Source organism: Crocodylus porosus, unplaced genomic scaffold (genome assembly GCF_001723895.1).
Source record: "Crocodylus porosus isolate Cpor-Errol unplaced genomic scaffold, CroPor_comp1, whole genome shotgun sequence".
In the NCBI taxonomy this organism is placed as follows: domain Eukaryota; kingdom Metazoa; phylum Chordata; order Crocodylia; family Crocodylidae; genus Crocodylus; species Crocodylus porosus.
In genome coordinates, this window is record NW_017728951.1 from 12,935,166 (window position 1) to 12,961,187 (window position 26,022).

The 26,022-nt window shown below is 42.0% G+C and overlaps 1 long non-coding RNA gene across 1 annotated transcript; it reads left to right on the top strand.

Moving 5' to 3' along the window:
- Positions 1 to 265: 265 nt before the first annotated feature.
- On the top strand, positions 266 to 16,959 carry LOC109323946. The gene is made up of 3 exons (XR_002104796.1): positions 266 to 405; positions 3,598 to 3,599; positions 16,847 to 16,959. It is a non-coding gene; the product is annotated as an uncharacterized LOC109323946 (long non-coding RNA).
- The last annotated feature ends 9,063 nt before the right edge of the window (positions 16,960 to 26,022 follow it).

Genomic DNA, 26,022 nt, shown 5'->3' on the forward strand with positions numbered 1-26,022 from the left:
ACAGTAGTGCCGGCACATGGTTTTTTTCGTGATGCTTACTGCACATTAGCTTAACAACACGGCACAGTAGGCTATTAGCACTGTTTTATTCCTACCACACTACTGCACAGTGTTATTAGGCTAATGCACAGTAAGCGGCTCATGTAGACACACCCACCATTTGCCCCCATGGTAGTTCTATGTGAAGTGGCCTCATTGTGCTTTCTTGGCTGCACATTCTAAGTTTTAAAATGTTGAACTTTTTTTTTTTTTTTTTAAGTATCCTGACCTACAGTTTTCATCTTAGCTGACTGGTTCCTAGATATGATGGTCAATGGCATGGGCAGAACAATGCTTTCCGTCCAGGTCACTGCTGCAGGTACCAGGTGAACGACTAGTGGAAATGGCTACTCAGTGTTTTAGTGAGTGAGAGTGACCTCTCTTCTGAACTTCTTCCTTATTGATTTTCCCCACAAGCACATATCTGCAAGGCTTATCAGGCAGACACAGAAATGCAGGGCAGTAATGGATTGTTCCACGTGTCTGATATGGAAATCCCACTGTAAAGGAATAGGTTCAACTAATTCATTTAAATATCCATAAACAGCCCAAACCACCTCCTCATATAAACAACTTGCAGGTATTATAGAGGACTGATTGTGGCTGTCCTACTTGTTGTAATATAATACTACCTTCTCATTTCGCTAAATATTAAAATACATGGCAAGAGAGAGGCTGCTTTATTCTTTGCAAACAAAATTATTTTATGTTTATATCAGTTGTTTGCAGAGGTGCTGTGAGGACTGACTGCTCCCCTGGGAGAGGAGCAGGTTTCCCAGCAGCAAGGTCACAGCTAAGTGCCCTAGGCAGCCCCAACTTCTCTCCTGCTGCGCCCTGCCAGGGTGCAGAATCACATGGTACTGCCCTGCTCTGGGCCTCCCTAACCCCATCCCCTGCTCCCCCAGACAGCATGGCAGCTATGGCCAATGGCCCCACCAATGGGGCAATGGCCAATGGGGCAACTGCAGCCTCCCAGGCTTCAGCGACTTCCAGGAGCAGCTGTGGCCAGTGCTGGTACTGGAGTTTGTGGTGGCTGTGGTGGGTAACGGAGCAGCACTGTATGGGCTGGCCAGGCTGGTACAGCCCTGGCATGCAGGCGTCATCTTTGTGTGCTGCCTGGCCACTGGTGACCTGCTTTTTGCACTGTGCTTTGAAGATCTAGGGTCTGATGCTTCATGATGATGCATCAGTTTACCTTGGTGTGACTCCACCAACCATAGTGATAGTAAGTGTCATAGAAAAGAAAGGGGGTTGTTTTGATGCAAAAGGAATCCAATGTCCAGCTTCTAGTTTGCATATATTTATAAAGGTTGTTGTACTATGTAAAAGAAAGGTGCTATACAGGTATAATATGATTGTTCATCAAAATTTATGTATTTGATTTCATAGAATACATCAGATGATATTACAGACATTGAATACATTAAAATCTACGACAGGAAATAATTGAATGTTCACCATTTTTTCTCTGTCTGTGATGGCAAATATTATAGTATTTACTGCTTCATCACAAATAATAGTTGTCATCATCATTGGCTGTCCCTCAATGCAAGGATGACAGTCTTCCAACAATTAATAGGCCCAGAGTTTGTTACCCTCTGGACCTCAGCCAGAATACTAGAAGAAACTTGACTAGCTTTGTAAAAAATTACCTTGGGATAGTTCATGATTAGAAAAAGGTCAGAATCTCTATCTTCTCTCTTGAAGGACAGAAGCCCAGTGTCCAGCAAAGTCCCAATTCAGCAAAGTATTTCTACATTTACCTAACCATAATCAAGCACTTAGGTCTCTCTGTATTAAACGATGTACTTGATAAGTACATTTAAGACCCATTGGCTTCAGTAGGATTTAAGCAGCGCATGACTGATGCATGCCCCCAGTGGCTGTGGGGGCACAACGGTGCTGGTGGTGGCAGGAGTGCAGTGGCGGTAAGTGGTGAGCTCCCACAGATGCCACCAGTGCTGGCAGGTTGTCAGCGACCACCTGCAGATGCCAGCAGCAGTGCCAGCTTTATGCAGAACCCTTAAAAGTCAAAGCCAGTAAGCAGTTGCATGGGTCTTTCCTTAAAAATAGTTTGCAGAACTGGGACTCAGTGTTAGCATGAAATATTGGTTAAGGTCTGAATGACAGGGGCATGTACCACTGACCAGATCATTTCCTGCAGCTCCCAGGTTTATCTTTCAAATCTCTAATTGGGCCTTGAGGTGCATGAACACATCCCAGCAGGCCTGTTATAGTCCTCAGGGGCCACGTTTATATGAGACGCTGACTGTGCAGTACCTCATTACTACTGCACAATAGCGTTGCATGGCATGAAACATGATGTGACGCTACTGCACAGTAGTAATGAGATACTGTGCAGTCAGCGTCACCTAAAAGCCATTCTGCAATGCTACTGCGCAGTAACTCTGGTTACTGTGCAGTCATTTAGTACTTGTTTATACAAGTAACAGCTGCACAGTCAGCATCTTCTGTAAAGGCAGCCAGGGAGTTTAAAAGTGGGAGCTGAAGTCATAGGGTTCATGACTTGGAGTAATCATTAGAAAATAAGATAGAGGGTTTTCTTCCACTTAGACAGGAAATGACATAGAAAAGAACCAGAGTACCTCTCTGTACTAGTCAGGAAAGGGCCACCAAGCAGGGCAGGATAGGCCTTCTTTCAGCTGCAGACATCAGTAAAGGGCTTTTTTTTTTGCATCTTCTGTTTATTAATACATGAACTCTGAGGAAAGACACGTGGCATTGAACCTGAGATCAGCTTTATTTGGCCTTTGGCTGGTGAATCCGCCCATCAGCTTACTGTCTTATCCAAATGTTGTCCAAGCTTGACACTGCTTAGGTCAAGTGATCGGATGAGCTTATACTTCAGCATATAAAAGGCTGTAAATCATTTCCTTTGACATTTAAAGCTTCAATCTTGCAAGAAAATCTGAGAGGCGGGGAAAGGAGGAGTCTTAAAAAACATCTGCAGGGTGCCAGAGAAGTCAGTGGGACTTGCCAGAAGCGTAAAGGTAAATCCTTGATACAGGATAAGTGCTTCAGCTAGCAGATTTTTTCAGCTAACCCTAATTTACTCTGCACATGATCAAAAAGGTATTAATTCCCTTATTTAAACCATTAAGACTCTGCCAACCATATAGGATTTCTTTTCTGAAAATTTGGCGTCCTGATCTTTGGCTTGCCAAAGTTTCCTACATGCATATTAAGCATGGAGCATTCCCATTAGGGTCAAATGAGATAACGGGTCCAGTGCTTTGTGCTTCAAGTTAAATACAGAGGTCTTTGAAGGTTCTGCAGTTTGATGCTAATGACAAGAATTTGTTAGCTTTTGTTTGGGATAGGCCCTGTTTGGATAAAATGTATTTTTAATCTTGAAAAAAGGAAACAAACTGACAAATATGACCAAGGGGGAAAAAAACAAATATTTCTAATGCTGAAAATTCAGTCAGGAAACCAACTGGCAATAAAAATATCGTTCCAAATAAATTCTTGACTAAAGACAAATGCATCATAAATCTTTAACTTTTCAGCTATGGAACAGAACTAATCTCAGAAAAGATGTTCACTAAGATTACATGAAACATATTCAACAGTCTTCCAATGGAAACAATTTTGCTACTTAAATAGTCAAAGCATTAATGTGAAGCAACAGAGAAGAATACACTGGGTCCAGAAATATGCTAACAGTCAAAAAGTCAGGGGAACAAAAAGGCATAGAGCTGATTAGGTTCTTTAAAGCAAAAGGAAGTTAGTTGCATACATTCATTCTTATTTAGGAGGGATCACATTCCTTGAGTAGCTTTCTTTGTACATTCCTGCTTCCTTAGTTCAACAAGAATAAAAGGACCTGGTAGTAAGAATAAAAGAATATAGTACTTTTTCTTTTGGCACTTTTTTGCAACACATAATGTAAAGCTATGAAGGACTAACCTTTTAGACTCAAAATGCATTTTAGATAAAAAAAACTTTAATATTAAAATGTAAGCTTCTATTTTTATAGCCAAAAGTAACATATCACACTGTTACAAGATATTGTTCCTTTTCTTCAAACCCCCCCCCAAAAAACTGAAGATGTAGCTGTCCTAGGTCCTGGCTCATTTGAGAGTCAAATGATCTAGCTCACATTAGTCAAACATAATTAGCATCTGCTTCATACTGTTTCTGGAGATCACACAGCAAGAGAGGTATATGCAGTTTACACTCATTCTTCATCAGCTGTAGCAAATGAAGACAAACGTGTTTGTGAAAGCCACTGAAATGTCATTAACAAGGGGGGAAGTGGACTGGTTTGGTGATGGAAGGGGAAAAGGTTGCCTGACTTGATTTACAGTATTCATGGCTTTCCCATGCAAAGTGCTAAAATATGATCTCCTCAACAATGGCCAACCTTTTTCCAATTGCAGTTCTCTAGGTTTGATCACCTGTCAAAATTTCCCCTGTGTCTGCTGTAACATTGCATCTTTAAGCCTGAGGCTATCTCTAAATTTGAGATATTGGCCTTTCCTTTCCATACCCAGCTGTGGAAAACTTTCACTAGAAGATATTTCAAGGGCACTTGAACAATGTGCTTAGCACATCTGAAATTTCTTAAGAACAGCAGCTCCTTGTAGGGTTGATTGATTAAGAATTTTAAGAGTGGAGGCAGACAGAAGTTGTACTAGTTATTACCAAAAATCTTTCTAAGGCCTCTTCTACACATACAGGTAAAACTTCAATGGGATTCAACATGCAATCCATGCAATTGCACCTCCTGCCATGACGCATGTGCATGGCAGGAGGCATGACTGGGATCGCGACTTTATTGCTGGTGGCGGAGGAGCCCAGGATCAGGCTCTCCCTACACTGGCAAGAAGCAAGTTCCCGTGACTGGGAGCCCCCTCAGCTGACAGAGCTTCTAGCCAAGGAGGTGGCTCAAGCACTCCCATGTCTAGGAGCTCTGTCAGCTGAAGGGGCTCCCAGCTGTGGGGACATGTGCTTCTGCAGCTAGGAACCAGCATGAGCTGGGAGCTCCCAGGCTTGGGGGTATACATGGGCCCCACTGCTGGGAGCTCTGCTCAGCTGATTGGGGCTCCCAGCCATGGGGCACAGGGTATGCATGTGAATTAAAGGTGGATTGAAACCAGCTCTAAAGCTATTACACTTTTTCCAGCAATGACTTTATAGTTGGTTGGACCTTTCTAAGGCATCATAGTTAATTTGCATGTGTAACCAATCTAAATTTTGCTGTTAACCAGGTAATTGCATAATACACGTAACATGTAGAGGGGGCCTAAGGCAACACATGCCTAAGGCATCAGTCTTCCTGACCTGACACAAGTCAAGTGGTTTATAAAACTGCTCAGTGAACTCACTCAGCATACTCTATGTGAATTTGTGGGTTTTATGAGCACATTTAGTGAGCCTCCCAAGAGTAGCAATTACTTTGCTAATTTGAATGATTGTTTCAGAATCTACAGCACATCATGTTTCTAACACTCCCCCTTTAAGTAAATTGTGATACTACTGGAAACCTTTGGGAACAGTTTTATATTGCTGTTTCAACATCATTTGGCTGGTTGGCCAAAAAGAGACTGGCAGAAAACAGCTATCATTTTATGCTGTCAGTGAGACAGGTTCATTTCTGTAATTAGGACCATAGATCTGACAACAGTGATTTCCAAGTTTTGGGAGCAACTGGAACAGTTTATCAGGCTACAAGTTTAGTGGGTCCAGCCAGTGTCAACCACTTCAAATTTAGTTCTATGTTCTTGACTGTGCAGGCTACAATGTGCATTTAGAGTATACACAGCAAAGATTAGAAATATGATGATCTTGTATAGAAAATGCTTCTGAGTAGGCTTGTGGAAGAAGATGTCAGTCAAAATGGGAGCTCATGTTTTTACCATGACTCTCCTTCTTCCCTTAATCCATATCCTTCATGCTGTTTTTCCTAATTTGCTTCCTTCTTTTCCAATCTCTACCTTTTCAGAAAATATTTTGTAATATGATAGTTGGGCTGAAATGTTGGCGTTTTATACCAGGTTCACAGCAAGGAAGCTAAACTGTAGTTCAGAAATGTTTCTCTGACATACACCTTCTCCATCTTTCCTTTAGTTACTGTTTTGCATTACTTTCTTTCCTTCCCCTAATTTTCCTTCCTTAACTGCTTCCCTCATTTTGCCAGCCTCTTTTTCTTCTCTCCTTTCCTTCATTCTCCCATTCATTCTTGGCTGTAGCATCTGGATTCAGGAAATAACATCTGGCCTATTTTTGTTAATTTATTTCTTTCATTGCTGAGCAAGGAGATACTCGGAGCATTGTGCCAACACAACTGTGAAAAGGAACAGATTTATGAGCGTGAACATTTATTTCTGGTGCCTGTACAGTATAGGTAGGGGTGACTGCGCAGGGGAGGCTGTGCTGCCAAATCCACCCTGGCATTCAAGTTTCACTTACAGCAAGTGTGGCATGCCAAGGAGCAGAATACAGCTCCTTGGTGCTGTGGATCATTGTTATGCTTGCACTGGCCCTACCAATAGTTAGCCCTGAGGCTACTCTGGTTTATGTTACAGGGATGTGGTCCTTATAGGAGATTATGACCAGTGGAAGATCAGGAAATTAAGCTTCACCACTCCTCTGAGTCCCTTGCCTCTCCCTCCTTTGGATTTGTACTTTACTCCATGGCCTGGGGTGGCTGGCATAAGATTTATATTCTTCAGTGTTACACGAGCAAGCTGTTCCTTGACCACTGAGGGCTTCCTAATGATGCCTGAAAGATGTGAGGGAACCTGATTTTAATATTAAAATCCAAAGCAACAACAAACAGGCTATATATAATGTGGCTTGGCAAAGAGGAGTTCAATTGTCTGAGGATAATATTGAATACATGCAAAAGCAGGGCAGGAGATCCTGGTAAATTGCAGGACAATTTGAATTTAATCAGAGGAAAGGAAGGAAGGAAGAGCAGTCAGCTACCATAAAATCATGCATGACCTATTACTTGAATTTGTGCTTCATTATCCTGCAATGATATGAAATAAAATTCAGAAGGCAAGCAAATAAACAGATGCAACCAGCTTGAATGAGGAAGGAGAGATGCACACACACAAGGGCACATACAGCTGCAGCTGAGTAGAACAAGGGTTTTGCCATTGACTTTCTTGCTTACAAAATAATGGAAAGTTTTACCAGACCGACTGAAGAGAAATATAGTGAATCAGAGGAAACAGGTGAGATTATAAGGGGCACTGGATGAACTCCTCTCCCTAAATTAAGCTGAGAGGGAGACAGCCATGTCTTTCTCTCACCAGTGTTTTGTCAGGTAAGAGGAAAGCAGTACAGGGCATTTCAGTGCAGGGAGAAGGGAATTTTAGGGGAACCAAGGGGACTTAGGATCACATTGGGAATGGGGGACCGAGGTGAGTGAGAAGCAGAATTGGTGATGGGGGATAGGAGAAGGCTGGAGAATCCTTGCAGAGCGGGGGCAGAAAAGAGACACGGGGGCCCAGGAGTGTGCAGAACTATCCCCCACCCCCCCCAGATGTTCAGAAGCCACAAGACAAGCCCCTAAAATTATTCATTAAAGTAATACATTTTAGATAATTTCTATTTGTCCCTATACAGCCTGTGCATACAAATGACCCCCACCCACATTCTACTGTCTAGGTTGCACAGCACCTAGAAGAATAGCCTCTGGGGAATTTGCTGAGATGCCATATTTGAAACAGAAATGTCTGTATAGAAAAATCAGACTGTAAGGAACCGAGTCGTTTGTGGGTTATTGCTGTATAGCATTACATTTATCTCTTCTGTTTAGCATTTGACTGTGATTTATGTTCCCAATCTTCAGAGTAAAACAATGGCCACATGATAATGAGCCCCAGGCTCCTCTGTCTGAACACACCTGCCCACTTGGAATATTTAACTATTTCAGTCTCTGTTTTTCAGACAGTGCAAGTGAACACTTTATCCTAGCATGATGTTACCTCATTTGGTTACAAAAATTTAATTATTTATTTGACTATTAAATATATATTTGCTATCTCATTAGGTGTTAGAAACTGTATAGTGACTTCTAGTCCTTTTTCTGTTATTCTTAAATATTATATTTCTCCATTAATGTGCAAATAAATGCACAATGCATGTCACCTGAAGGCTGTCGAAATGTGGAAATCCTCCTGCTAAGGTGCTGGGCATCTAGTTTAGCAAAGCATTTAAGCATATACTTATCTTTATGCTGATTGACTTCTGTGGCATTAGTGCTTAAAGTTAAGCACATATCTCAGTATTTTCCAGAGTCATCAGCATCTTGAAGGATCAAACCCTATATTTTACATTTAACCTCTTCTCTTTTTCTCAGCTGGTGTATTTCTCCTCTTCTGTATTTTCTTTTGATTTGCTCTGATATTTATTAAATATGACCATTCAATTTGTCTCCATCTTCAGCTTCATCTCTGTTGTATGACTTCCCTTCTCATTGTATTTCACAAATAATTCACAGATTTGGTGCAATTGCACATGTAGGGTTCCCATTCAAGTAATTCAGAGCGCCACGCAGACAATCAAGGGCAAGACTTGTTTTGACCTTCTGTGCTCAGGGATTTTTCCCTCGTGGGTATTTCTCTATTAACTTTCACTGCGCTATCCTTGGATTCACAGAGAGACTGGATTTTATGATTCTGTCAGCTCTAGTTAGCAAAAAGGAGGACTGTTGCATTTTTGCAATTCATTGGCAGTGGCTGGTAGAGGGAAGTGTGTGAGCTGATGAAATATATACACTGCTGCAGTCCAGTCATTCACTTTCTCTTTCAAAACTTTAGCTGATTGCTTGCAGCTTGATTTTGAGTTCAAATTTTGATTAATAGGATGTACCTAGATCTGACTGAGCAGCAGCATGCACTGGCAAGTTCGGGTGGTTCTAGTAGCTTGCATAGATACGCAGCTGGAGGTAAAATGGCTAATGTCAACATTGGCAATGTGAGAACAATGGGAACATCTTGATTTAAATTGCTTATGAAAACTTCTAGTTTGGCATTCCTGGAGGCTGATGTCATCTGTCTGCAGATCAGACACAGCTCAGGCAGGACCAAAGCAAGCTTCCTCACCACAGAGCTGATAGATATCACAGTGCGTTCAAATGCAGCCCCTTTTAATTGAGGTTTCCATACTCTTTATTTAGCCATACTTTTCCTAATAGGGATACTAGGAATTGCTGAATATGACAGCAGTTTAGTGCCATGGGCATTTGTCCACCTGACTGTGGACTGAGAATATGAAGTCAGCTGATGCAGCTACTTAACAACCAGTGGAAATATGTTTTGGCAAGCATACTACTGACTTAAGATAAATGTTGACTGTATGGGCGAGATAACGTGGCATACATTCTGTTGCCCGTCCTTGAAGCTGTACAACTCCTTTAAAACACATTTGTTCCATCTATCACCCTTTTAATATGTTTATGTTGTATTTGCATTGTCAGCACAATAATTTGGGAATTTGTTGGTTTTTTTAAAATGCATTTCATAGTCAAGCGCATGGTATTTTAACTGAAATGACTGAATGTCCTCGCTATTCACCTTTGATGTCTCTAAAAAGAATAAAGACTTACCACGCTCTTTCCGGTGGAAGCCAATTTTCTGCTCCCTAGGGCTTTGTGAATTTTTAGCTGTGCAAACATCCTTTGCATATGTTTTCAAAATTGATAGACCCTCATACCCTAGCTCAGTCTGAATGGGGTTGGGTATAAAATGGCAGTGTTTTATACAGCTATAAACATGAAATAAAGTAGCTTTTTGGTAAGGTAGTACACTTTATAGACCAGGAGCCATATTTTTAAAAGTAGGTGTCTCAACTCCCATTGATTTCAGTAGAAGTTAGGTACCTAAATACCTTTGAGGATGGGGGCACTGGTGCTTAATCCTGATGTATTCTTATCTCCTCGGTTCTAGACTGCCTCCGGCTTTTGTGGGCCTGTTGACAACTTGAGGACCTCTGAATCCCCAGCCCTGCTTAGAGATAAGGACCCAGATCCTCAAAAGTCTTTTGGCATCTAAGTCCCGTTGACTAATTAGTCTTTAAATATCTGAGCCTTCATGAGTAGGGAAAGGATTGGGGCTGGCCAATGCAACACCGAGTAGAAAAAAAGAATTTGGCAGCTGCTAGAAAGGAGGGAGTCAAAGGGGTTCAAATTCATCTTCCAAGATGGGGTAGCCCAGAAAAAAGATTTATCAGAGATGCTTCTTGAGAAGGGCTTCTTTCACAATGGGACCCTTGCAGCTGCACATGTACACACGTCTAGGAGTGGTACCAGGCAGGCCCTTCAGGCAACTCCCTCCAGTGTGCTACAGAATCACATCTTCCCGCTCTGACTTCAATCACTTGCAAGACATGGCAACTACCTAAATGTCTAGATAATTAAACTTTGTTCCAATAAGGGCTGCTGAGTAGCTTTTTTCTTCTACAAAAATGTTTTTTGTTACATTGCTTTTTTGTACTTTTTGGTGAGATTGTTATCCATTAGACTGACATTCTGCAGTCTGCCTTTACAAAAGAACCTCCTATGAAGGGAGTAACATTAGACTTTTCTGCCTGACAGTCAAACAGATGAAAAGAAATTTGTTAAAGATATCCAAGGTATTTAGGTTACAGCTGTAAAACATGCTTTTGAAGCATCTGTAAAGGGTTTTCTTAAATATTTAATGCTGTGAATAATAGGTTTAATTTCAGTATTTTATACCAGAAACTAGCATCAGTAGTAGCAGTTGACAACATAAAATTTATTCTACAAAGCAGACAAAAATAGAGAGTCAAATGTGAAATTCTTGCCTAAAGTTTCTGTTGCTTATTTCTATTGAAATGATATTTTAAAACACCAGAGATAAACATTAATAAGAGAGAATCCCTTCTTCCCTACCACACCTTAGAGGCAAATCAAAAGCTTTCCACTGACTTCAGCAAAATTTGGACCTAAAAACCTAAAGTAATGTTTATTTATAGTAAATGACTTATCCGGGTATTTTGTTCCTTAAAATGAATGTGCATAGAACTAATATTTTTAATGTATTGCATGTGCTATGAGTAATATATTGGCTTCCCTACATAGCACCTATCACCATCATTCAAGTATTATTTAAATAAGAAATCATATCTACTATTGTATTCCTTAAGTCAGTGGGACCATTTGTCAAAATAATTGGGAAAGATTTGGCCCTGCATGATCTACTTAATGGCCTGTTATTTTCTTCTACAATTACTAGTTTCATTTTTGACGAGTGGTCTCTCTTCTGCATCCTTTACTCACACTCCCATAAAAGCCTACTAGCATGAGATGGCAATGTAACTTACAAGACTTGAAGGACTACTCATGCATGAAAGTGTTTCTGAATAGAGTCTTTATTAAGATGGTGGGATATTCTAACAAGCTGTACAGATATGATGTTGATAACAAAAAAAAGGCAGTGTCATTCCATGTAGTACAGGATCATCAGAGAATCTGGCATGTCATGGGCCTGGATGCCAAGTTTAATTGGTAGGTTTCCTTGCAGTGCACTTGTCTGACAAGCCACCTCTTTTTTTTTCCCCCCCTCAGTTACACTACAATGAAGTTCACGGAAAATTTACACCCAATGTCTGTCTTCTTCCTAAACGCAATATCCAGGCAATAGAAAACTACTTTATAACCTGGTAAAGTTGGTCCATTTTCTAGCAACAAGCAAAAAGTTCTTCTCCGAAAGCAAGATTAGATCCTTTCAATAGATCTGCTTTATTTTACCTTGAACTCTTGACTGAGGATTCAGCAGAATATTAACTGCCTACTTGCTGAAAATTGTGGGCATTTTTTCATTCATTCATGTTGGGTTCTGTAGCTTGGCAGCTTCATGTATCACTGCATGGATTCACACACACTTGCTTCCATAATCAGAGCCATCCCTTCTACATGCACGGTATCAGTTCCACTATTTCAGGGCCTTCTACACAATACAACTGTCCACGATTAAACTAGTCATTAGTGGGACTGTCAAAGAGAGCTGAGCTCCAAATTTGTGCTTTTGTGCATAAATAAATACTTGATAGTTTTTAGGTTATTGTTTCTAGGTGAGAAAAAGTCTGGCAAAGCTTGAGGTATATTGGATTTAGAGGTAAGATAATAAAGGGGTTTCTCTGGTTAGTGAGCTCATCCAAATATCAGGGAAGAAATAGGATCAGGTCAAACCAGAACAGATGTTCAGGTTCTTTGGGAAAATGAAAAGGCAAGTTTCACTGTTAGGGTAGCTAGGATCTGGAACCAACTTCCTAGGGAAGTGGTCCTCGCTCTTATCTTGGATAAATTCAAAAAGAGGTTGGATGAACACCTGTCTGGGATCGTGTGATCCCAGCATGTGCTCTGGCCAGTGCCGGGGGGTCAAACTAGATGATCTATTTAGGTTCCTTCTGACCCCTAACTATTATGAAACTATGTTAGGTTATTCCAAAACAGTCTATTTGAGCCAGAACAAAAACCCCTTTTTTCCCATTTTTGAGCTATTTAACCTTCTGCTTAACCTTTTTTTGCTTTTAGTTTCAACTCCTTTACTAAATGAAAAATCCCATTTCATTTAAAGACCAAATTAAAACATTGTGATAATTTTTAAATGAACAGGGCTATCCAACTTGTTGTCCGCAGGCCCTTTACAGCCTCCCTGCCCTCCAAAGTTAATTAGCATCCTCTAAGCTCCTACGCAGCTGCCCTAACTGCAGGAGCAGCTAGGGTGTCTAGGCTCCCCCTCCCTCCACTTCATGCCTTCGCTGCCATAAGGGCAAGGGTAGGCAGTGCAGCTTAGGGAGCTGGGGAGAGGGCCCAGGGGCAGAGTGCAGTGGCATGGCAGGATACCCACAGATGCAGAGATTTGGTATGGTGCAGCACAGCATGGTGGTAAGGCACGCTACATATAGCACTGTGGGGTGGAAGGGTGCAGGGGAGAATGCACCAGGCAGCATGCAGCCCCAGGGGCATTTGACCCCCACCAGCACAGCCTGCACCACTTGTGGCCCCCAACCACTTAGAAGTTGGACAGCCCTGTTTCAGTGTCGGGCAGGGGACCTGTGCACTAAATTTGGAATCTAAATTCACAAAAAGTTGTTTCTGTCAGAATTTCATTTTTCAGTGAATTAACTATTTATAGGGGGTTGGGAAGGAATTATCCATCCCTAGTTGGGGATCTTTTTTGTTGTTCTCTCCCTCCCCAAGACTTTATTATGGCTTAGAGCTTCTGTTTATTATAAGAATAATTCCCTGAAGCTGTATTCTCATTATCATAGGGATTACAAGGTAGTACAACACACCATAAATAAAAAACTGTGTGTGTGTATTTCCTTCCTTGGCAAAAAAATCTTGTCTTTAAGTGCTCTAAGTTCTGTTGGCATTCGGCATCAAAACGCCATGAAGAATAGCAAGAGTAGCCAAAACTAGAACATCCCCCTTCCATCCATTGTTACTGTCAATGGCTGCATGATGAAAAAGAAATGTATTAGTTGTTCACTCTAAAAATCTCCATTAGTGGAACACAATGGTAATAAATGTCAAGGAAGTCTAATTTAATTATCTCCTTCCTTGGTTTTCCGTCATAATCATCCTTTCCAAAGCAATCTTAACTGTGTCTTATAATATATGTAATCAATCTGACAGGAGTGTGTGCCTATCACGGTTTTATTTTACATTTACTATTATCAGAATGCCTAGGGGACCCAGTTACGGAGTAAAGTCCCATCGTACTAGGGAGAACAGTCATTTAACCGACCACAATTAATCTAACATTTGTGTATGGGATATTTCATTACCTCTGTCCTGGATGCCTGCCTCCCTGCCTTTTTTTTAAAATCAGTGTTGACATGTACATATACTTTTAACGGGAACTGGTGTCAGAAATCAATTTAGGCCAGATTCAAGAGTCTTCCCACTGATTTCAGTGGGAATTTGTAGAGTAAGTAATGGCATAAGAATAGATGCAAGGGGCCTGATTCTCTGTTTTCTAGAACCAGTTTAGGCACCCATGCAAATTGCACATAAAACACAACTATTCTGATTTGGTAGCATGTTCCTCCAGCTGGCACTGGAATAAGGGACCCCGCAGTGGCAAATCTGGGCATGTCTACTGCAGAACTTCTGTGGGCACAGGTACATCAGCCTAGGTGCCCTAGCGGAGATGCCATATATGCCAGCCACAGAGGTTTTTCTGAAAAGCACAAGCCAAAGGCACTCTTCAGTTGACAGACTGTGTATACACTAGGGCAGAGGTTCTCAAACTGTGGTCCGTGAGCTCCATTCAAGTGGTCCACAGAAAGGTTGCAGGACAATCGAGAATATCTGTACTTGTAAGACTACTGATACTAAAATATGAGTTGTGTGCTCTGATTTATAGAACAAAAAACAAGTTTATTAAGTGGTCTGCCGAAACCCTCAGCAATTTTCAAGTGGTCCGCGAAAAGAAAAGGTTGAGAACCATTGCCCTAGGGGGTTTTCTACATTAACTGTGGTGGTCAGGAGGTATGATTTTTTTCATACCCCACAGTTAGCAGAGCTGAGGTAGCAGAAATGCGTTGTTTAGACCAAACCTCAGGCTAAAGAGATTCTTAGGACATGCTCAAAGTGTATTGTCTCCTCCACTGATATATGCTGCCCTCTAGCCAAAGCCACAGTTACCAAACCTCACCTTGAAGACAATGTCATATTGTAAAAAAGCACAAGCATTTCTTAAGGCATATGTGCCGATTGTATAACATCAAGAACGATGTGTTAAGATCCACCCACAGAGTAGGATCTGTACAGCTGTTAGAAAACGATTTAGGTCAAACAGCAACATCGGCTCTTTTTCCATCCTTAGCTTGCACGCAGAAATGGATGTGTTGTTACTGTTAGAGCACATGCGACATAATTAAGCACTGCATTGTTAATTAGAAATGTTATGATTCTCACAGGGATAACTCAAACATTTTTTTAAAAAACTTATATTTTCCTCAGAGACCAAATGCTACACCTGCATAACTAGAATAGCTGATCTTTGCTATATGCAGGATAAAATGCTTTACTGCTGGCTTTGCATTTTTAGCACTGTTAGACGTAGGTCATTAAGTAAGAGAGAGTACAGAGGGAAGAGCTTGAGAGAAATCTAGAAAACCAGGGTCCAATCTGAGGACAGAGACAGGAATAAGTTACTTAACCTGTCTGTACCCTGCCTAGACCTACAGAGCATAATATTTACCTCTTGCTGAAAAATTAAGAGGCTAAAGACATTAACATGTTCAAAGTGCTTTAAGTTCCGGGAGTAGGAGAAGTTAGAGCAGTGCAAAGTACTATTTATACCACTTATTGTATATAAAAAAGGATGATACAAAAACAGCCTCAAGATAACAAGATTTTAAAAAGTCAGGGGTTCTCTGTATTTATATTAGCAGACCCCAACATGACACAGCTTCCTTTAAATTAGGGACTGCTAGGAAGGAACCAATTGCAGGATCAGGGCTACATGTCACACTTTTGCATAAAGATGTAAATCTTAGTTCCTTCTGCCTAATACCTGTTTGCAAACATACCCTTCTCCTTGACCATCATTTGAGTTAGGCTGCAAAGTTGCCCTTGTAAAGTATCCTTAAAGCCCAGAGCTGTCACACACGGGCTATAGGTAATCCCAAAACCTCAGTGTTAGGTTGTGGTTAGTCTGTGTGTGATAAATCTACAAGTTAAAGAATTGTTATTTGAAATCTGGATGAGTTAATATTATCATAGGGGATGTTTTTTGAGAAAAAGTCAAATATATCCTTGAGCAGAATATTTCAAAAATATATGAATTCAGACTTACTTATCATAGAAATTATTGATAAATTATCAGATTCCTCGTTGGGGTGGGGAGGGGGCAGAAAGAGAGAGAGAGAATTATGTGCAATATTATCCATTAAAGCAACCTTTTTCTCATATGGTACCTTATTCAACCTTTCTGAATTTACCCTTGGGCTAGGGACAGACATTGCAAATAAACCAGTGTAAGTGATCAGCAACTGGTTTATACCTGTAACAGAACAGAAGTTCAGTGTACATAAATCAGTTTCAAAATGGCTGAAACTGGTTTAAGATAAACCTGGTTGAATGTAGTATCAGACTTGATTGATGTGGGTCAAACCAGTCTATGCAATTTCTGTCCCAGACCCCTTCCTGGTAGTTAAACCAGAGTCCCCCAGCATCCAGGATGCTTTGCAGCCCTGGGCTGGGTTGGGCTGGGCTGTCTGCTCCAGTGAACAGGCTGGCCCCACCCCCAACAGATGCATGCACTGCACACCCCCCCTTTGCCTCAATGTGCTAGCTGAGGGCTGGGGTCTGGCAACACTCCCACCCCTTGAGCAGCGAGGAGAGGACAAGCCTGAGGAAGTGCAGGCCAGGAGGGGGTTTACACTCATCCCTAATCGGAGCGTCGTGCTGGGGCCCGGCCATGCCCCCCTCAGCTCAGCACAGTGGAAGGGAAGGGAGGGCTGCTCTAGGGCCCCCCAGCTTCCAGCCTGAGCCACTGCAAGCATGTGCCTGCATTTCTGGAATGAAAAGGGAATGTCTATCCACCTCCAAATCAGTTCAAACTTTGCAGGTTAGACGAATCTGCAAAGATCGAATCAATTCAGGCTCAGTCTTTTTGAAAGTCTGTCCCTAGCCTTGAAGAACATGGTAATAATTCTGCATCCTTTCTTGAAACTTTTTCTTCACTTAAATCAACTTAACAGCCTATTTAGTCATTGTTAAAATTAAAGTATCTCTCACATACAATATATACCAATGTAACATTAAATCTGGTTTTATTCCTATTTACAGAATGTAGACAGGAATTATTTGGAACCACATTGGACTTGGAAAGATGCATGGAGTTTGTTTCTTTCATTGGTTACAGTTATCTGGAAACAGATTGTGATTTTTCACAGATTCATTGTTTAAAAATAAAAACATTCATGCAAACAATTCCTTGTGTATGTTTGTTGCATGGTTTTCTTCATTGGTGACGTGTAGTGGGTGCATGCAAGTGCATGTGCACCCCCTGAGCTTGGCACTACACCCTCTATGAAAAGGCACCGCCGACAGTGCCACAGCTTTCTGCGGGAGCTCCACGCATTCCACCGCCACACTCCCGCCACCACCAGTGCCGCTACCTGCCGGAGCTCACCATGCCTCCCCAGCTGCTGAATGCATGTGGCATTTGTGGTTTGCTTCTTGGAAAGTTCAGGTTTTTTAGTGAACGCAAAGATCAGATCCTGAGGTGTAGCTTGTTCTGCACTTAAGAAGTCAGGCAACTGAAAATATGGACTGTCCACTCCCAACTTTGCAGTTCCTGATTCTTGGGGCTACTGAACCTTTAAGGAGAATAGTCAGATCAGAATCAGCTCCCACATGCTTTATCATTTTGCTTGTTTTTCTTTCCACTAGTCCTCTCTGAAGATGCAACAACTTTTTTTGATCACTTCCTCTATCCAGCTCTGATTCTTCTCCACATCTCCCCAGCTTACTTATTCATGCCTCTTACTAGATGCTGCACCATTCCCCAATCATGCACAGCCAGCAATGGCAGTGGCCCCTTCCCCAGGCAGATTTAGGATGCCAGGATGTTCCCCAAGATGCCATCAAGAATCATGCTCCATGCTCCAAACCCAGAATGAGTCAGTGAAGCAACTCTGAAGGCCCTCTTTTATCTCTGCTGCTCTCAAGCACTCCATAGAGAGATCCTGAGCATGGTGGTGGGGGATGCTCTCACAACAGCTCAACTGCCTCTTTCTGGTTTTGGAACATGCGGGGTACTTTCAGCAGTGCTACACTTTTCAGCAGTGGTCTCAGAAGAGCTGCTGAAGTGGTTCAGACATGTCCTCAGTGTTGCTAAGTCCTTGCTAACCAGCCAGAAACTCCTCAGGGTCCTCCACCAAACCCAGCTTTCCTCGATGCTGCTACTTATCTCTCTGACTCTTCAAAATGCTATCCTTATGGTCACATTATCTATCCTATCCATAGGCCTTTTGAAGCTGTTGGTTTGCACAAACCTGCCCTTAACCAGTCATTATAGGAATGTCTTTGATGCAACCTATACATACACCAACATGCAAATTTGGGCCCCTGGAGTTAGACACCCAGATCCACAAATAATCATCCATGTATGTGGCTTGGTTTTCAGACAAGTAGAAATCAATGGAAGTGTTGAGCACTCCTGAAAAATAAGGCCTCTAAACATGCCCCATAAGCACTTAGGTTGAACGTGTGGGCCACATTCTCCTAATTTATTGCTTTCCTCAAGCAAATATGCCTCCTTCATGAGAGCTCTATTCCTTGCTGATCTAATTTTACCGGCACTTTGCTTCTGGGCATCTGTTGTTCAACCATTTATTTTAATAGAGGTTTTTCAAGATGTTTTTTTCCAAAAGCAATGAGTAAGCAGTGAAAAACCCACAGGATAAGAAAGTTGGCATCCACTCCTCCCTCCTACTCAATTATGCTTGCAGCATCACAGAAGTGCTATCTATGAACATGCCCAAAAAAAGCAGCCAAACATGTGAGCCTTCAAATAACTTTCCCTGTCAAATAAGACATTCTCCAATGAAATTTCCAGGCTCTGGTAGCTAGGGTGTTATCCACTTAAATCTTCTGCTTGCCTGATTAACTCAGCCTCAAGTGCCCAGTGTTAATTAACGTGAAAAGGATAAATACAGACTTAGTTTAAAAATGCTAACAATATTCAAAACATACTACTACCACCCTACACTTACAAATTAATTCAAGCACTTCAGCCACATACTTAAGTATTGTAACTCTGAGGGAGTTAGGAGAGGTCATGGATTAGATTCCCAGTTAGGGCAAATCCTGCTTCTGGAAAGGAAGAGATGATATTCTGCCAAAGCTGCAGAGTAGCTGGAGCATGACAGTACTGGCTTCTACTACTGACTCTGCCAACAATGGAGAAATTTAAATTAAAAATAAAACACTGCATACACACTTCATTTTCCAAACTGGAATTTTGGTAGGACACCAATGTGTTGTGTGAGCAGCTGGTCAGGGCTTCAGTTCAGTATCTCCCCTGAACTATAATTAAAACAGAATAGCTAGAACGGTGATAGGTATGGCCATTAGATGGAAAATGAGATCTTGTTGTACTGTTTTCCTTTCTGTTTTACCATTAATTTACTCTTTTGATTCTACCTTATCCTAAGGTATGTCTACATAGCTACATCATGCTTCACTGTGCCATCACAGAGATAGCTTTGTACAAACTAGCTTGCATACTGGAAGCGATATACCCAGTCTGATATACCCTGCTTTTCCATATGGCCTTCTGCTGTGCTGCCCTGTTACGTTCTGAGGGAATGTCCAACCTCAGTTGAAATTATGTGTTTAGGTGAGCCAGGAGCTACATCTACGTTCTCCCAACAGTAATAGGGTAATGTCAGGCTCTGTCCTGGAAGTATTTGCCTCTGGGGTCATAAGTTCTTTCACTTGTTTTCAGATGAAATCGTTTGAATCTTCAAACTGCCAAGTAAGAGCAAAAATGAGTATTACGTTTTGCTACGCTGGATAGCCATAAGGTTGGAGGAACAAAAGAGGGTTTTTTTTAGTCTCATGGGAAAGCTCCATAGCAATGGTAGGTTGTACAAGAAGGAATTCTGAGGCTGCTGGAAAGTTTTCGAGCATGGCAATACTGTGTGTTATCGACACAAATTAGCTGTACAACTGGTCATAAAACCCTTTCGGCTCATAATTACGCTATTAATCCCCTGTGCTTAATTAAAATTAAATATTAAAAGAGCTGCTATTGAAGCAGATGTGAGCCAACTTATTTCTGTGCTCATTCTGTGCTCCACAAGAGCATTTAATGCGCTGAGACCCCACAAGTTAGGTTCTCCAATATAAAACATACACACGCAATATATATATATATATTTGTCCTTCATTTTGTCTACTTTGAAATGAGACCCAAAGCTAGGACTTAGTAAGAGCATCTGCAGATGACAGTCTCATGAAAGAGGAGAGGACCAAGGTCAGAGCAGTGAAAGGAAGAAGTCTATTTTACACAGTAGAAATGTATACATCACAGAACATCAGTGGTAATGAATTGCCCTCTGCTGGTTAATAAGGTGTAGTTCTTTCCCAGATTTAGAAGTCGTTATTATTGATCTCATAAACGTACTTTAAACTCTACCTGATGGGGAGTAAGGGTAGGAGAGTCACACTCAAAGATCATTGCCCGTGGGTTTTTAATCTTATTCAGAACAAGTGTAAGAAGTTAAATCTTGTATTGCAAAATGTCAATTCCTAAAAACACAATTATTAAGCACTGACAGATTAATAAGGACATACACCTTTATTTTCCACTCACACTAGTAAAATCCTATTTAAGTCAATGTGATTGCTGTGTCATAACAAACAAGAAATTTGTCCATGGTATGAAATTGTGTAGAGATGCTCATTTTTAATAAACGTGATTTAATAGTCAGTTGATCTGTTTTGGCGATACAATGATTATACTAAGCTAGATGTGTCATTATAATTTCCCACGGATTGGCTGATGCTGTTGTCAGGACAACATACATACAGCAAATAAAGTGCATTATAAATATCTACTTGGCTCAAACACAATAATGACTTTCAGCATTTTAGAAGGTTTTAAACTGGAAAGACGAGAAACTGGCTTGCTTAGGTCTGAAGTATATAATCTGCTTAAAGTTTCAAATGCAAATGGCAATGGGTGACCTTATCAACTAATCCAAAAGCTGACTCTTTCTCTCTGACCCATTGGCATACATTTATCTCAGTTCAGTGTCAGCTTCTGGCAACATAAGCAGCTGCTAATATGGGATTTCTGAGGCAGAAAGTCTGGCAGGCAGGGGAAGTTATTGTATCAGAAAGTGAATGACCTCCCTTTTGGGTTGCATGAGTGCAACCTGAAAACTAGGCAATGCTAGCCAAGAAAGGGTATATCAAGTGTGGAGAGGGTGAGATGGTATTGTACTGATACAAGACATTTTTTCGACAGCTTCTTTTGGGAGGATTCTGTGGACTCCCCAGTGAAGCCTTGTAAGAGAGCAGGCAAGAATAACCTCATCAGCCCTTCCTCTCTAATGGAAAGGTAAAGGAAAGCATAGGGTATAGTTCAAGGAATCTGAAACATTAAATTTTAAAATAAATGTTTCCTGTGGGGTTTTTTAAGAATCTGAATACACTGACATTGTACTCCATCTCAAGGTGGATTAAGACACTGTTGGGCCCTTCTCACTCCATAACGTGGGGCCTCATAATTGGGATGGTGGTGCTAAAGAAGCACTCTGCTTTCAAGAGCTGGAGGGGCAAGAGCACGTGTTATATGCCTTCCCCTGCACTTTTCTCCATGTGCTAGAGTCCTCTCTTAAGTTGACACTGGTGAGGCTTCCCAGACAGTGAGACTTGGAGTTAACATCCAAGAGGCATAAATGGACTAGTTCATGCCTCAACCATTATTTCAGACTTTCTGCCTCAGAAAAATACCACTGCATCAATTATTCTTGGGCACCCCCCCCAAGGCATTTTTTTCAATCGTAGTACCCAGAGAGGATGTATTATTATTATTATTATTATTATTATTATTATTTAGGTTCTGACAAAAGAGTATTTGACTTCAGGCACAAATAATGCCTATGCTTTAGTTTGGTCCTATTTGAACTATAACAAGAAAGCATAGATTATCTTGTATAAAAATGGAATTGTATTTTCTTTGGCTCTGCTGAGCACTGGACAAAGCACAGAGGCAATGTGCACAGTTCTGGTCCTTTTTACATCGTAAATGTAAAGGTGTCCTTGATTCACATGAAGAGAACTGAGAGCAGAATTGAGTTAGGATTATGCAGGGTCCCCAGTTCATTTAATTTCTTTGGACGTTAATCCTGTGTGCACTCATTTGTACTTAGCAAGATTATTTTCCTGTGCTTACTTCTCCATTTGGCACTGTGTCATTCTGTTGAACCTTTTTTCTCTAGTGATCTGAAGTAAAATCTTGAATTAGTTGGAAGTGAAAACCTATTGCTTATGGTACTTTGCCATGTGGCTACATAACTGCAGTGTCTTTATTTTCCGCTCTAGGTATATATATTGCCTAGCCTGCTGGCTTCTGCAGACAGAGGTTGCTCTCTGAGGAGCTCCTCAGCCAGCCTTTTCAAATAAAGCTGTCTTTTTTTTTTTAAGAAAAGAAGCAAAACTAAAAAACCTTTTGTCCAGTCCCAGACACTGGGAAAGGAACTGCTTTGGCTCTGGCCCCAACACAGTGGCCTGGGCCCTCTATGCAGCAAGCAGTTCAGCCCACAGCTTCCTTCCCCATCTGCAATCTCCCCTGGGGTTTTAAGTTCCCAGTGGGACACTCCATTATCCAAAGACCCTGCAGCTATGCTCCCTCAACAGAAGGACTGTCCGTCTTAAAAGAACAAACTGTCCTGTTGTACCCTGGCATTTTTAAGAGTCTTGACGACGTAAAACACCAGGTCTGGCACTGAAAACACTAGGGTTGCTGAGGCTTCCTGCATGAGACTCCCTCACTCTGCTTTCTTTCAGGGAGATGCTTTTCGGTTCTTTCTTGTTACTTCCCTTCAATCTGAATTTTTAGATTGAAAGCAATTAGCTGCTTACTGTGTGTGGTGGGGGAAAACGAACTACTGCTCTCAGCAAAGCTCCCTAATCCATGTCAGATAAACATCACACAGCTTGGCAGTTTAGCATCCCTTCCTAATCTTTAAGAAACTCCATGCCATGAATTCTGTACGTCTAAAAGGTCTAAAGCTCCAGGATGGACCGTGTTCAACACCGCCACTCAGACACAAAGGAACTTTCTTCCATTTGGGTTACACTTGTCTGTGCAGCACACACAACTTTCTTTTGGACTTCTGAAAGGTGGTCCATCAACACCCAAGTAACTCAGGAGTGTCACAGACCTCATCACTTTCCATCCCACTTGCCGGAGGGATATCTTTAACACATGGGCCAGATTTAGCCTGCAGAGTCAGGTCATCCAGATTTTTGCCCCAACTCTGATTGTGATGAGGGACCTTTTCATGGTAGCCACCAAGTGCCTGGGGAGACCTGCAGTGCTGTAGCCCCAGCAGCACCACCATTTGTTCCCACAGCAGCAAGCAAGTGCCCACCATGTCGGGCTTCTTCCTGTGGTGCTGCTGGAGCTCCCACACCGAGGCTCTCACCGGCTTTGCTGCCAATCACCCAGGGAAAAGCAGTGGTGTAGGAAGAAGCCCAGCACCACAGCAGAAGCCAAACGTCTGCTTCTTCCCACTGGTTCCCAGGGCAGCAGGAGTTGGCCTCCTGGCTACTGGATCAGGCAAGGAGGAGAGGGTCCGTGAGCCTGATTCAGCCCAGGGCGCCAGTCCCACACCAGTGATTTGCCCCATGGACTAGTCCCACACCACTCATCCAGCTCACAAGGCTAGATAAGTTTGACACCCCCTTGCTTTAACCTGACTTATTTTATATCTACACCTAGAGCAGCATGCATTTAAATAACAAAACCTACTGGCACAAACTACTCCTCTGCACTTGCAGTTCTCACCCTAAAGAGAGACCACATGTACCTGCAGTGGACCAAAATGTGGGCAGTCTGGCCTGGTGGTCTGGTCCCCAACAGAGGGCCAAAAGAGGCCCAACCCAGGGATAAAAAACAGATACCAAGTTACTAGATCCATGGGAAATCCAGAAGCAAGGTGCAAATCACAAGCCAAGGCAAAACTCAGGAGTCGAAGACTAATTTGCCAAAATCAAGGGAAAAGAAAGATTTCAGGCATAGATCAGATAGAGTCAAGAAATCTGGAGTATTAGATCATAGAAGTTTGCCAGGGGTTTTGGGTGACCCGAAGCCTGTTGCCACAGCTGGAGGTAAGTGAGGAAGCTGTTCTCCCAGGAGCAGGTCAGGACGTCCAGACAGTGATCAGCGGGAGGCATTAGTCAGGTGAAGACTGCCAGTCAAAAAGGCAGGCAGATATGGCCCACTAAGCAGTTAACCCAGGCTGCCTGTTAGAGCCCGTGGCAGTGAGTGACAGATGTTCGTCATATCCTTTCATGAACTTCTAGAATGGGAGTCAGCAGCCTTTTTGGGTAGAGTGCCAAAAATACCCACAACCTTGACTTGTAAGTAGTTGGTGTGCCAGGGGCAGACGGTGGAGGAGCCATGAGGGACGTAATCCTTGTTGAGACAGCATGGCCTAGGCCTCTTCCCCACCATCTGTCCCAAGGTGCACATGCCAAACAAAAAGCCTTCATGTACCACGCTCTGGCACCCATAGCGGGGGTTGCCTACCCCTGTTCTAGAAGGTATGAAGGTACTACAGTGCAAGGTCTGGGGGTTAAACACGGTGCATCTGCATGCTTATTAATGCACCATAATCACAGCACATTAAGTTTAGTACCCATAACGATGGGTACTAATTTAATGCATCACGATTGGTGCTACTGCACGTTAGGACAGATGAACCGTCTTTTTGTGGTGCTACTGAGCATTAAACCAAATCTACTGTGCATTAGCATGGGCTTTGCAAATGCCACTAATGCGCAGTAGAATTAGTCTTTTGCACATTAAGTGTCTAGTGTAGACGTGCCCACAGAGTCAGAAAGTAGGTGTATTATTGGCTGTGTAAAGAACTCTAATGTGACACGTACAGGGTTAGGTTGACATTGCAAAACTGATTCCCATTTCCCAGCAGAAGCAGAGAGACAGATGTGTCTTCAGAATAAAACCTTGGACCTCCTGCCAAGTCGAGAGTTTAATGATGTTTTAGAGGGGCTGCTGTATGCTTTATTTTTGCTGTTCTAACTTGCTGTGCACACAATATGGCATCTCTTCTTTCTGAAAAATGCCAGAACATGGAGGTTGGGTGGCTGCTGTGCACCACTGGCATGAGGTTCAAGATATAGGTTGCCAATGTGCTCAACGACAGTGTCTTGGGGCATCAATGGGGCAACTTCCCGACTTCATTTCTAGGGTCAACATGCACAGAGCAGCAGTGGGTAGGTGGAGCTTATTTCCTTGGAGAGGAGAGAGCACTTTGCAGCTTCAGTATAGATATATCCTGAATATCTGAGTCAGTCTCATAGTCATACTAGCCCCGTGATGGGAGGTATGAGTATCCCTCATCTCTAACCAATCACAGTTCTTGTGGGCAAGGGCTGGGGTATACCTCATAAGATCTACATTTATCTATTTTTTATATTACAGGAGATGATATAAGGCAAGGGAGAAAAGAGAACCAATCAATAAACTCAACATTTTAATTTACGTTATATGCAGATATGCTGAGTAACCAAAGCAGGCAGTGTTTTGATATTCCCAGATCTAAAGCAAAAATGGTTCAGAGCCAGGTCCCATTTTATCTGAACCACCAAAGTTCCAGAGTAGGTCAGTGAGTTATATAACCATCTGTAATCCAGACTTTAATGGACTCTGGTGTATCAATGCCAGGGACTATTCTTAGTAAATATGCTAACATGACTTTCAGGGATGAACCACTTAAATGAATGTAGCTGATGTTAGTGAGAAAACATATTGCTCACGATAAATAAATAAAATGTTGACTTATCACTAGATGACTCAATTTTTTGCTTGAAGGGTCTGTTATAGCATCTTGGTCATATCCCTTTTGCATATCAACTAAAGGCCTGTTTCCTGGCATGTTTATTGCAGAACTTCCATCCTAGGAACCAGACCAAAGAGGAGTAATAAAATCCCACAAGAACCCTGGGGATTGGCCCTAACAACTTCTGGGTCTTTGCATAGTCGGAGCATCATCATATTACTCAGCATGTTTAAAGGCTTATGTGGATGCAGCATGTGTGGGGCCTTTGAAATGGCATACTATGGGAAACGCGGCAGATGAATGCATTTAGTAATGAGTTTAGCAAGTCGCATTCTGCTTAAAGGAAGGGAGTGGATAGTTATCACTGTTACAGGATGGCATTGGCAGGCACAGGACTAAATCAGGATTAATGTTACTTTG